This window comes from Diadema antillarum, unplaced genomic scaffold, assembly GCF_040938485.1.
Source record: "Diadema antillarum isolate AM-2024a unplaced genomic scaffold, OU_Dant_1.0 scf00000029, whole genome shotgun sequence".
Lineage (NCBI taxonomy): Eukaryota > Metazoa > Echinodermata > Echinoidea > Diadematoida > Diadematidae > Diadema > Diadema antillarum.
This window is the reverse complement of record NW_027270918.1, coordinates 8105121-8118894: the sequence shown is the minus strand read 5'-3', so window position 1 is coordinate 8118894 and position 13774 is coordinate 8105121. Positions and strand designations below refer to the sequence as shown.

Sequence of the window (13774 nt, the reverse complement as noted above, 5' to 3'; positions counted from 1 at the left end):
TTGTTGTGCTTAAAGCCGAACAGAGCACACACGCGGGCGCATGCACGACTTAGGTAATGCTACAAACAAATTTAGATTGAGAGTGTGGGAGAGAGACAGTCGGACAGAAAAACAGACAGGCAGACAGAAAGAAAATACAGACAAAGGACACTGACAAAAATGTTTGTGGCAAAAATAAAGCTGGGACGTACATTGCAAGTAAAATGTTTTATCTGTTTTATAAAACCTTTTGTATGGAAAGCATGGCCCCGGATGTTTTCTACGTCAGTGCGACCATAGAAATACCGCTAACGCAATATCGGCACTTGTTATTTTGATGATTTTTTTTGTTTTTGTTTGCGCTGTCTGCTTGATAACTCCCTTTAACATGACGCGTGAGCCGCGTGGTGTATTTCTAGGCAGAAAACAGCTTGAGAGAGACTAACCTAACTGTCGGCCTCGGCTGACACTCGTCGCCGCTTTATTTCCATAAAAGCGTCTCGTTTCACTCTGCCTGTAACGGTGGCTTGATCACGCCTGCTCGACTCAGCCGTTGAGGGGATCTCGCAAGCCCGCAGACTACCTTTCGTCCACGACCAAGTGCGTTGTTCACGGCCATTTTTCACCTACTTCCCTTTGTAGCATCGGCTAGATTGAACCATCCTATGATAGAGAATATTTTCCCATCCTCAAAAATATCATCTGATTTCAGGAAAAGTGAGCAGCACGGATTTTTCAAGCCTTTGTCAGGATCAGTGTTTTGTGTTTCGCAAAGAAATCCTACCTCGCCTCGATGTGTGACTGCCGGTGTTGTCTACGATACGATAACTGAATCGAGTGCGTCTTTCAATCGTTTTTCTTTCGCACTTCTCTATCGCGGATTTTTACCAAAGTTGGCAAGAGTGAACGCACAAATCTAAAATTACATTCTGTGGAATTTGGGAGCAAACGTGCATCGTATCCGGAAGCTGCAACCTTTCAACTTGACGATAACCAATTCGGAAGTGAGTCGGTCAGTCAAGGTGAATAGAGAGGCACACGACCCGCGAAGCATGAGCTGGTTGTGAAGATCTTCGACCCATTGTCCATACAGGCTGTACGTGCATTTAATGCCTGTGTTGTATGATAGCTGCTGGAAAACTTAAATATTCTCGAGTATGAATGTTTCTTGGACATTTTGTTGAATCATCTGAAAATAAAGACCGTTTTTCCTCAGACGACCAGAAATTCGGAGGTGTGAGTAACTATGTACCAAACGTTGTGGCACTTATACATCGTTAAATAGGACAGGTGACACGTAGCGCAGTATGCCCAATAGGTCGCTTATTCACGACTCATCGTTAGATTCAAAATCGTTTCTACAGTATACTTGTCATTTCGCTGTGGTTATTTTTCCTGATTTTCTGCCCTGACGGAAGGAAATTTTGCATATAGAAGTTGCAAATAAACTTTTTTTTTTTCGCAAGCGCATGCTACGTAACGTCGTTCATGATATAGGACCGACTCATTGTTTGTTTTTCCTACTTCAGCACACACTTCGCAAGAGAATATTTGTAACGGCGAGACACGTGGTAACATACTTGGGAATTCCGCTCTTAATATATCACCTCGTGCCATTATCGTGCGTGCCCGCCGTCATGAAGTGAGAACATTCGATACAGTTAAATCATTCCTCCAATTAAACGCAATTAGCATCGGGAATTCAGATGACGTCATAAAACGGCGTAGAAACGCGAGACCCTTCTCTCGATCATTCCCCACATCTGCGAATGTTTTGACGTCGCCTCTAGCAGACGGTCGATCCGCATCCCGTCTCTTGTTTCCTTTTTGCCGCGCTCCACGAGGACCCAGCGCTCGTCCACGCACACTGTCTTCCAACTCGGAAGTTCAGGGTCAGAGACAGCGAGTCGTGCTGGAGCGACCCAGGTACTCCCCGTGTAGACTCTCGCCATCCGCCTCAAAGTGATTCTGTGCATGGTAATCTTGACTAGTGTGGCGTGTGAAGAGTCCGCGAAGATCCAGTTAACTTACGCCCTTTCGTTCTTCAGTGTAGTCCAAATGGACCAGCAGGTATTCAAAGGTGAGTCTGAGGCGAAAATTCGATCGCCTTTTTTCCCCCGATTGATTTTGTAAAGCAAGAGATAAGCCAATACAGGTCAAAGAAAAATGGAGACATTGCTAGACGTAGATAGTGGTAACAACGGTAAGTCCCCCTTTTTTTCTTGCAAAAATCTTAATTTTATCAGAGGAGGGGATGGCCATGTTGGAATCATGGGCGGAGAGCAACATAAATGAAATTGAAAAGAGATTTTCGTAGATGTGTGTTGCGTCTTTGATGAATCGGTCACACGTATACCTAGAGTAGGAATGGAAAGAAACCATTTTCCACTTCAAACTTCTTTGGAAGAGGAAAGCAATTGCAGTAGGGTATGTAGTAATGGTGTACTACCAATTTAATTAAAGACAGATGAGCGCCATTCTAGAAATCTATCGCGTATATCAATCGATGCGTGTGTATCGATCACATTCCGTCGGCGCGGATGTCTTCGTCTAAGCCCGGATTACTGGCACTGTTATTACTTGAGCTCTCTCCAGCTCTCTCTTTCAGTTTAGGCGAGTAGGTGCGAAACAGCAGAAACAAAAAGCTCGTTGAATCCTTGCGTAGTTCCGCAATGTCCTCTTGACACCAGCTTCCAAGCCCCACCCCTCCCAACACACATCCCATCAAAGCAACGGTGTTTTGTCCATTTCTGTACATCAAAATATAATTCGACAAAGAAGTATTAACATTGTATCTCATCTTAATGAATATAAATGACGGAGAAAGCAGCATAGCCCCCTCTGCATCTTTCGCATAGGGAAACGGTTTGCTTGCGTGCACTTTAGATCTATCTGGCTGCAAGAAGCAGTCACTTCGATAAAATAGATCCTTGTGAAAATTAAGGCTTTTGCTATTTTTTTTATGGCCTTCTTTTAGTAGCCGTAAAAGTCCGATCTTTAAACGTAAATAACTGCATAGCGTCTCATGTTATGCTCTTGCGTGACAAATAAGAATATTCCGAGTTTTCTTTCCTGTATGCGTGCACATCAGTCCGCTAAAGCACCTATAATGACACAACCCAAAATATTTTTTTCATCGATGCTGTCACTTGAGCCTTGAACAATGCACGTTATGGTGAAGGCACGTTTGTTTCGATTTTGTAGTTGGAGGAAATCACTTCTGTATTGTAAGAGGCACTGGCGTGTGTGTGTGTGTGTGTGTGTGTGTAAGACTTCAAGATAAGATATCGAAGATTTCCATGGTCTGCCAAACACTTGTGTTTGAAATTTCTTCCTCGACATACACGTAAGTCATGTCGGCGATCAAAATCTACGAAGAGAATGTCTGCCCTATGGTAGTAGCGGGAGTTAGTAGTAGTCGGCTCGTAACGCCGTACCCGCCTATATTTAGCCAGTCCCCACGTTTAACGAGTTAGACGTTGCGATTGCGTGTCATTGGCGGGCATGCTGATATCAACGGGAAGCTAGTCTAAACTTTTCAGTCTCAATATCTGTTGCAATTCGAAGACTGCGTACAATCGATAGCGTTTGTTCCTACCATAGCAATTTTTCGTAAATATAGATGTATTATTAATTCAATTTGTTTAAAAATACCCTCCTAAATGTAATCTAAGCATAATTTTCATAAAATTGATCCGTTATCCAAAAACTGTAAGATAATATTGCGATGTAGGTACAGACTACGTACACTAATAACGCCGAAGAGTTAACGCAGGACGGGTTGACGAGCCGGGTTGCGTTCACACTTGGTGTTCGTCTCACCTAGTGAGATATAATGTGAATGTCCCCGAGAACGTTCTACTGCGTGATATTTGCAGTTGACACGATCCCATCTAGGTGTCATTATAATTTCACAATTTGGAGTTCGTGGTCGTATAAATCATAATTATGTAATGTGAGTGTACCCGATGTAACAGGATTGCTTCTTACTTTACTGGACTTTACTTACTGGCATTGCGGTCGACACTACATTTTGTTTTTGTGTTACATGTATTTCCGTTTTGCTTTGTTCGGTGCTGAGATTTGACTGCGCACCTTGGATGTGTGAGTGTGTGTATGCTCCAAACTCGTGGTTTCTTTTTTTCTCTACAGTCTCTTTGTGTGACTTGCTCGTTCCGATATCGCAAATACTCCAAAAAGTGTGTCTGCGGTACCTTTTAGTACCTCGTTCACACCATCGTGACATGCCGCTCAGTATACCCGTAACATCCGCCTTGAGTTTAGCCTGACCTCTCCTCTGTTATCCTTTCGTGCCGACATTGATTATAATATATTATGACTTATCAGGTCCATTTCGCGCTATGTAGAACGGAACTTGTATATAGGGCCTACCTCATAATAAAATCGTATTTATTGTGCCTATCGTCAATGAGCAGATTGTGTGTTTTCATAATTTCCTAACTGACTTTGGATATTATTGTGATGTGCATTTTCAATTTCTAATGTTAGCTCTTGAAGTCGTCTCCATCTCTTACTCTCACCTCAACCCACTTCTTCTTCGGTCGCCCTTGCCGTTACGTTAGAGACGAAAGGTCGAAGAGAAAAAACCATCGCCTTACGTCTCGAGATGGGATTCTGAGCTTGAGAATTTGAGAAGAAAAAAATTGGGCAAAAAAGCAAATTCTCGTGCCCTTCCTGAGAAATTCAGGCCGTTTGCATTTTTTTCCTTTGGCATACATTCATTTATTTTGTTACATTTTTTTTCCTTCTACCATGCTGCAAGGCCAGAAGGAATACAGTCATTATATCTATCATCATGCAAGCTATCTTTCTCTTTATATTAGGTATACAATATTATAATGCTTCTTAATAAATCAATTATATGATTATACGTAGTTATGTATTATGTTGTATGATATTATATATATATGTATATTAACATGAAAGAGAGAGATTGGTCCCGCCTTACCTTTGAACTGAATGAATCTACAGGAGAATATTACGGTAGATCTGTGTAATGTGCTTCTGTTGGGATTTTTCCGTTCTGTACTAATTTGATCATAATTTTCATTACTTTGATTCTTCCTGCTTAGCCCGCAGATGATAAAAAAAGTCACAGGTATTGTACCGTGTTGTCAGCGCAGATTATGCACCTCATGCTGTTGGCGTTATTGAAAAATATCGCCTGTAATAGTCAAATATCTTTTGTAGTGTTTGTCAATGTTTACAATGTGCTGACGTCACACACATCGTGCAAACATGAAAGTTTGTCGGCAGGCTGGCCATTAGCGGCCGATAGTGGCTTCATGATTAGCGGAAAGAACGCATTAGATAAGGGATCGGCTCAGAAAACTATGTTGGAGTCACGCATTTTTAAGGGGCTGTGTGAGACGATGTGATAACAACTGAAGCGATGCAGATTAATTTGGTATGTTGTTGGGATTCATCTAGAGAAGAATAAACAGAGAATCTTCATCTTTCCAGGGGTTTCAAGTTCTTCTCTGTTTAGACATGGTTTCGGATGTGCTAAATGTGTTATCTTTTGTTTTTGTCTCATGAGCAAGAAAAAATAGAAGAAGAAGACGAAGAAGAAGAAAGAAAGTAGTTACGATTCTGATTGTCGCACTATATCAGTATTGAGGCCAGGGACAGAAACTGAAAGACTAGCAAAACCACATCCATTATGTACGAAGGACATTGTGGCCCATCCGAGAGGGATGATGTTATATCCGGTATCTAGGTTTTTTCTGATTTTCATTTTTCCATTTTTTTATCTTTTTTAAGAAGATGCATGGCAAGGAGTTAAAAAAAATAAGTTAAATGACTTTAAAGACATATCTTTAAAATGATTTCAAGAACTAATATTTAGATTGAATTAGAGTATACAACCCCATTAAGGGTAATTTTGGACTTGTTAAAAATTACCCTGAAAATAAAGTGTGAAATCAATTTACAAGCCCAAAATTTGATAAAAATCGGATAAAAAGTTAGGGAATTAATTAAATTGTATTGACGTTTCGCCATTTGTCACAAAACAGTTTTTGAACAGTCAATATGAATGTGCAAATAGTGAGTTGATAATGACTTCGCCTCACAACTTGCCATATACTTTGTACATAATTATAAAGTCTTGAAATTTCTAGATTTTTGTTCAAACGCAACGCCCTATAACAGTCTTAACTCCTAAAATATCGTGGTAATCATGATTTTGAAGTTTTTCAGCCAGGAATATTATGTTTTATATACTTATAAAGTGAAAGTGAATTTTCGTCAGTTTTTGTAACACGATCTAAGATGGAAAATTGTGAGGTGACAACATCATCAGCTCACCCATGTGCATATTCATATCAACTTTTCGAGAAATGTTTCACAAAATTGGCGAATCTTTAAAATTTCATAACGTCCTTACCTTTAATCCAATTAAGATTACGAATTGAGAGTATGAAATATGACCGGAACCAGCTAAAAGTAATGCTACAAAAGTACTATAGTTGGTTCCTTAGGTTGAATGCGTTTCATATAGTGCATAATAGAAAACAAGATTAACCATGATACTAAAAATGCTCAATTTTTGCGGATAATGATCCTTAAAATAAACAAAAATAAAGACGAAAAAAGAAGAAAAGGGTAAAAATACCTTGTTTACATCAGTTTCGAAAATACTTCTTTAAACTCTATAGGCGAGGGAAAAAGTTTAATTTAAAGAAATAGTGACAAACTGAATCACAATCTGCCTAAATGAATCAATGTCAACAAGATTAGACTGTTTATTGTCGAAGCTTTGATGTTGTGAGTGAAACAGAGGAGCGAGGTCTTCATAAGATGAATTTAGTGTGGAAGTAGCCACCATTCATTGACCCACATTTTTAGGTTTCTTTCATTTCATATATTTTTGTCGAAGAACGTTAGTTGACATATTTTGAGGATTCGTGTATACTGACTACTTGAAAGTATGACGAAATAGGTGGTGACCAAAGCAATACACACACATTGGGCTACATTCTGCGGTTACAAAAGATTAACTCTGTTAAATAATGATACCTATAGCTCATAAAACTGAATGACGTGAGAATAATGGAACTTCGGAACGAACACAGCAAGTCATAATGATCATATGGCCTTCTGTTCTCTCGGTTAGTCTCTACGAGTCCGTGAAAATGTTTCGCCCTCTCAATCTCGTGTCACGTGATGCTTTTCTGTATTGCGTCGTTTTCTTGCTCCTCCTTTTACAGCATGTCATTTTGGCGACTCCTTTTCCTTCAGCTCGGTTTGTGCGTCGTTAGAACACTTCTTCTTTCCTCCTTGATGGACTCACTTCATCAGCATATCTTCACTTCTCCAGTTCCACAGCCCCCTGGCATAGGTAACGCCGGCTGAAACTCAATTCTGCTGGTAGGTTCAGGAGCCGTAAAGAGCAGCCTTGCCACGCAGTAATTGTAGAAACGTGATGTTCACGATAATAAGTGCATCCACCGGCAGACCGAACGAACGGAAACTCTGCTTCGCGGGACGGAGAAAAGGGAAAAGGGCGCGCAAATACTGGCAGATAGATTGCCTCGACTGATTTTCTCCTAAAAGCGAGGTGGATTTGGGGTTGTTATCAGTCTGAACAATCCCTGTTTGGTTGTCGTTTTTCCTTTCTCTTTTTTCTTCTCTCGTTCTCGTTCTCTCTGTGTGCCTACTTCTCCCTCCCCCTCTCTCTCTCCATCTTTCTCTCCTGGTTTTACTACTTTCCTCTCTCCTTCGTCCTCTTCCTCGAACGTGGCATTCTTTGCTTGACCGATGACGGATGGTTTCGGTCTCGCGTCTGATGTTTCTAATCCAAGCGGAACGCTCTGCGGCTCGAAATTTTGATCCGTGGCGACGAAATTGCGTCCTTCCCTCGGTCGATGCGGACGATCGGTCAGTCGGACATGAATTATTATTCGTCGTCCGTTCAGGAATTAATGGATGAAGGTACAGATCTCGGCTTTATACATCCCCCATAGCCTCTCTTGTCACGTTCTACCGCGGCATACTGTATAGTATAGTTTCTGGTTTTCCGCATGCATGTCTTGAGTCTGCAATGCGTTTGAGTGTCGAGAACAATATAACAATTCTGCTTCTCACCACGTAGTAATTTTCACAGACATACACCGGGTTTGCTGGATACACATAACATTATGACTAATGCTAATTGCGATCATACATGATCAGTGATCTTTGATGATCATTTCCTTTGTATATCGTTTACTTATCACTGTGAATTGAGTTGGAGGTGGATGTAAGCAATGCTGCGTTGTTGTTTTTTAACTCATGAAATTATACACCAAAGATATGACGCAAAAGTCTGGTCATAATCGTCTTACATTGGAATATTTTCGTACTGGAACACGCACCTCCAGCATTCTACCATGTTACCAAGGATACAATGACGCGAACATTATCAAACATCATTTGGTATTAATAGTGCATTGTTTCTTTCATCAAGATCAAATTTCCTCATAAGTGTCTTAATTTAGAAGCAAATTTTGTTGAAGCAATATGCCATATTCTGTTCTGATTTGAGCCTTACTATTTCCGTAGAATACCTCCCACAATAAATCGGCAAGGAAGATACAAAGAATATATTATAAAACGAAACGATTCAAGTCATGATGTCGCGTGATGACTGTTTCGCTGATCTCGACATGGTTCCGATATGAAAAATTGGAGATACTGTAAATTTGAGAGGCAGAAGAACGCTCTTTCGTTGAATTTATCACACATTGTTATCATGGCGTGCCGAACGGGCTTCAAATTCGAACGTTACTGGTGAGATAAGGGGTGAGGAGATCAATTAAGAAGAACACGCCAATATGAAATGGAGCCAAATTAGAAAGGGGTTCAAACACGACACCAATAATTATTTACACCTATTGGAAATGTGTTTTAAAACACCTTCAAACACCTTGCAAAGAGGCTAACATAAAATGAGCTCCAGCTTCTGTCTCCATCTCTCTTCATCTCTCTCCCGACTCGTATATCTCTGTATCTCTTTCTATCTTTCACTCGCACTCTCTTTACACATAGCATGCCTTCAATTTCGTGTCGTCGTCTTTCTTTCTCCTGATAGTCCCTGAGAGGTATGTCGCGATACCTGATCAACCGACGCGAGAAACTTTTGCGTCGCTGAATTCTGGAATAATTTGCCTGTCACCCCGTCCTCAATTGACGTTCGCCGCCGACAAGTGTCTTGCATGTCAGCAAGGAAGGTACATTAGAGGAAGAGTTTGGCGCTGATGGAGATACTGAAGAAATAAAAATCGAATGGAAGAAATAAAATGTGAACATTATAGTTAGTTTCACATGTGTAATGTGAGTGGGTGTATATTGATGGTCTGAAAGAGAAAGCCGTGTCATATTAAAGTTGTATTAAAAATAAAACCACAGATAATCATCTACTGACTCGTAATCAAAATAATGATGGCGGAAATGATCCGTAAAGGTATGTTAATTTATTGCCGACATCAACGGAATGTATTGGACAATTAAAAGCCATGTTAAACTTTCCGCGGAATTGCTATCTAAGAGCCTAAAGGCATGGAAAATCCTCGTATAGAATGAGAAGTAGATTTCATAAGCTATGACCCGAGAAAAGGTCGGCCGTCTTGCTGTCTTGATGGGTGTAAGCCAGATTTCAGCCTCGAGGCTTGGGATGGGAAGCAATGATGATAAGGAAGAGACCGCTTGTTGATACCGCTGCATTCCAATGTTTGTAAGTAGGTTGAACGCCGATAGCGGAGTCGTGTACATTCGGGCATCATTATCAGGTGGAGAGGTAGATTTCATTGGATGATGTATAGCCAAAGATGCGCAAAAATCCAAGCACAGCTAACTCAGACCAGGGAGGTGAGCCACCTCCCTGCTCAGACAAAAAGACAACGTGAGCAAACCAAATAACGATTGTCAGTCACCGAAAGCTATATACGGGTATCTTTGTCATTATGGTGGATGAGGCGGATGCAACATTATTGTGGGAGCGGGGTGACTGACTTTTTTTTTTGGGGGGGGGGAAGAGGGTTGGTGTTTTTTTAAACATAGTAATGACGCTATTTGAATGTTGGTCATCATCTTCTTCATGAGGTCACATTATACTAGGGGAAAAGCCAAGAGATTTTGGTCTGAAGAATATCTTTTTGAGCTTGTCTCTGTAAATTTGCCTTCACATTGTGTCATTTATAGGAGAACGTTGTTATATTTCCGGAATGTTAATTTGGATCACTGTTAAAACCAATGGATTTTGAAGGAGTATAAAGTAATGCTCGGCTGGCTGTAATATATGGGGGAAGTTTACTACTGGCTTTCCATTATAGTTTGTCATGACGTTAATGTTAATGAAGACGACACGTAAAGGAGTACTTGGGTATGTATGGCACATGTTGTTGGCCAGGCTTGTTTGTGTCAGTGACCTTAACATCGCACCAAAGGGAGACAGATGCAACCCAAGGCAGCGGGAACCAAAACGAAGATTCAACAAACTTGGCCATCGGGTTGAGAAAATGAACCAAACATTTTTGGGTGCGCATTCTGTCAAAACATTTTCATTTCGATTGTCTTTCTTGTGGAGGCTAAGGATGATGGTAGACTCCATGACCTTATCGTTTCGAGGTACAAACATTGCATAACCCAGTTCTCTTTCGCTCCCAATCCTTAAGATCTGTACGAGAACGTGCTTTCTTATCGTTACCCTTGACAGACTCGCCGCAAAGATTCACAGAACGGCGAAAGAAACAGCAATCATACACGCATTTTGTTGTGTCAACACCAATTTGTGCGGCGCAGGAACACGAGAGACGTACAATCTTCTGTTCAGTTGGTACCAATATTGTGGAATCGAGCGCGATTGTTTTCTTGGGGTCATAGTCGTTTTCCCGGTCAGTGTCCCTCCACGCTGACTTCATGTCAGCCATTATAATCTGGTCTGAAAATCAGCTGATACCTTCACAGCATCAGCTCTCTCTTTCACCTTCTCTTTCCCTTGCTTTCCCTCTCTCCCCTCTCGATGTCTGCTATCATTTTCGCTCTCCACTTCCGTCTCCTGCGTATTCGTAATCCTCTCGTGCAGCGCCACTCCGGACCGCAAGCCGGGACGGATGACGTCAGGGAATGGCGTTTGGTAGGCACAGCCTGCGGAGTCTCTAGTCAAAAATAACACAGTTCTGTGAAGTAACACTCTTAGAGGAGAGAAAATCACCAATCAATCGATTAAGTCTCGGTATAGTTCCGTGAAAAAGAAAAAAAGATGTTCGTTTCTTTCCCTCTGTGATACCTTCTATTCTTTAGAAAATGCCATCAAGGATGACAACGTCGAGTGATTAATGGCGAAAATATACCGGCAGATGATCATACCAATTAACTCTTTCATGACTATTTAGCTACCTGCACTTATACAACGTCACGGACAATATGAGCTGATGGGACTAACAGGGTTAATGGCGGTTTGCGGTGCACAGTATTGCAGAAGCACGATGTAATATTAATGACCAATATTCTTACAGTGGCATTATCGGAAGATCGTCACACACGCTTCCTGCTTTACGAACACGCTCATTTCAGTTGACTTAGGACTCTTAATCGGGAGTGAGATTTAAGAAATTAAGGTATTATGTTTAGATGACGATAGGAATGAATATACAAACACTGAAAGATGGCAGTTTGACGCAGCTGGTCATATTCGAGTTCGCGATCTTCAATATCGTCTGTAATCATTCAGTCACGCTGTCAAAAGAAGCTATAAATTATCAGTGAATAATCTGAGCCAACCTCCACTAGACCATGGAGCTACTTGAAGCTCCATGACTGGACTAACCACAGGGCATAAGCGATTTGGCGCTAATCAAAGGTTCAGCTCGCTCTCGAGTTCGGACAGTCACCGCGAACAGTGGTTTCAGAATCCTAATTTACGTGTAGTTAATAAAATCGGAAGGTTATATAGAAGCGATGGTCAAGGTCACTACGATAGCTGGTCGCAAGTCTGCGTAACTCGGGGACTTCGCGTCCATTGCCTATCCGGTATAGTAGAAGCAGATAAGGTTCAGAAACTATCCGATAGGGTCAGCTGAGGTGACGGCATGATGGGGGATGGAGGGAGGTGACCATAGCAACGGACTTAGTCCAGAAGGAGGTACTAGTATAACATACCTCCTTGGTCTAGTCCTAGAATTCAGTCAATTACAGAATAAGTTTGACTACAGACTTGAGCTGTTCGTTCTCTCTTCTTTGTCTCCTCTCTTTCCCGTGTTCTGTACTAGGCTGGGACTGCGTATGGGAGGAATCAATGCGAATATCGTCAAAATGAATGTCCCAAGATTATCTGTAACATATAGATGATGCATACATACATTAGAATGAGGTAATTTAAAGAGAAGTGATCGTAGCAAATAGGTACAAGTTGATAATAAATCGGCATATCGGTATAGTTCTTTCTTGCATTACGAAACGACGACTAATCCATCGTGTGGTTTAATGCTTTCGGAAGCTTTTCGAGTGAAGTACCGGTTATGAGCGACACTCTGTTCTATTCTTTCTCTTTTAATTTGTTTATCGTTCCTCGGTAATCCCTGTACCCTTAAAAAACAACAACACTAGTAAAGGAGAGAAGCCGGTGTAAAATGCGCGTCACTTAGCGGGGCAGTTGAGTTACGTTGCGCCTAATGAAACTCTACGTTGACAATTAAAAAATGGGGGAACGAAAAAGAAAAAAAAAAAGATAACCGCGGCAACGTCCATCGCCTGAGAAAGAGAGGATGAAAGAGGAGATGGGGAGGAGGAAAAAATGGACGTACGCAGCCGCTAATAATAATCAGACCGGATATGTGATAGCTTTCCACACCGCCCGAGCAGGCTCGGCGCGTCTCCTTGCCTCGCAATCGCTCAAACGTTCACTCTTCAGCAGATATGCGCCCAGTTAAAAAACTTCGTAAATCGAAAGCAAGAATTTATTGGAGTTGGTAACGAGAAAAGAGGGCTTGGTTTTCGATGGGGGAATGTCTGCCTGTTGCAGGTCGATACAGTCAGCGTGTTCACCGAGGAATAGCGCGCGATGGGGAGCGATGGAGCGTACGTGCCCGAAAGGCCCCAGGGACATAATTACTAACACGCTACGCTGGGTTCCGATGCTCGGGCTTTGCTTGGACGCACGCACGGGGCTCAGCCCTGCGGCTGCCTAAAGGCCTGGCGATGTATAATCAACTGCCGTCTGCCTCAACCGTGCACGAAATTCAGGGACCATCTTAAAATATGAAGTCATCCAAAGAACTTGCGTGCAAAACGAAAAAGAGGACGTATCTGTACTGCAAAGGTTTCTTGGTTACCAACGATCAATAGAAATATCCATTCTCTTATTTTCCCTTGAATATTGCTTGGGGTGCTCTATTGCGTTTCTCCGGGATTCGAGTTATGGCATTGATGAAATCATGATTAATAATCAATTTGTAGGAGAATATTAACTTCTCATAGGGTAAGTCACATGGTGCCGCTGTGAGATTGAGCAATAATTGAAAAAAAAAGAAGAAGAAAAGAAGTCGCATCTAATTTCTTATCTGTGGGCTTCAGGCATACAGTAAGACATATAGTACGGCAACCGATGTCTATCATGAAAACCTACCGGACGAAAAGAAAGTTAGTATCAGTTCACAATTAGCAAAGGAAGTACAAATACTTTGAAAACAAGAGATTCATCATCATCAACAACGACATTCGGTCTCAATTACGACTATCATTTGCCGTTCATGAAACCATTAACAAACCCATAATTGCGTCGTTTGAAAAGTTT

General features: G+C 41.5%; 1 protein-coding gene across 1 annotated transcript in view; it reads left to right on the top strand.

Moving 5' to 3' along the window:
* The first annotated feature begins 507 nt into the window (after nucleotides 1–507).
* LOC139739233 (uncharacterized) overlaps nucleotides 508–13774 on the top strand; it is a 102588-nt gene continuing 89321 nt past the window's right edge. Inside the window, exon 1 of the mRNA XM_071649852.1 lies at nucleotides 508–2059. The gene's annotated coding sequence lies outside the window, so the exon portion shown is untranslated. The remainder of the gene's footprint in view (nucleotides 2060–13774) is intronic.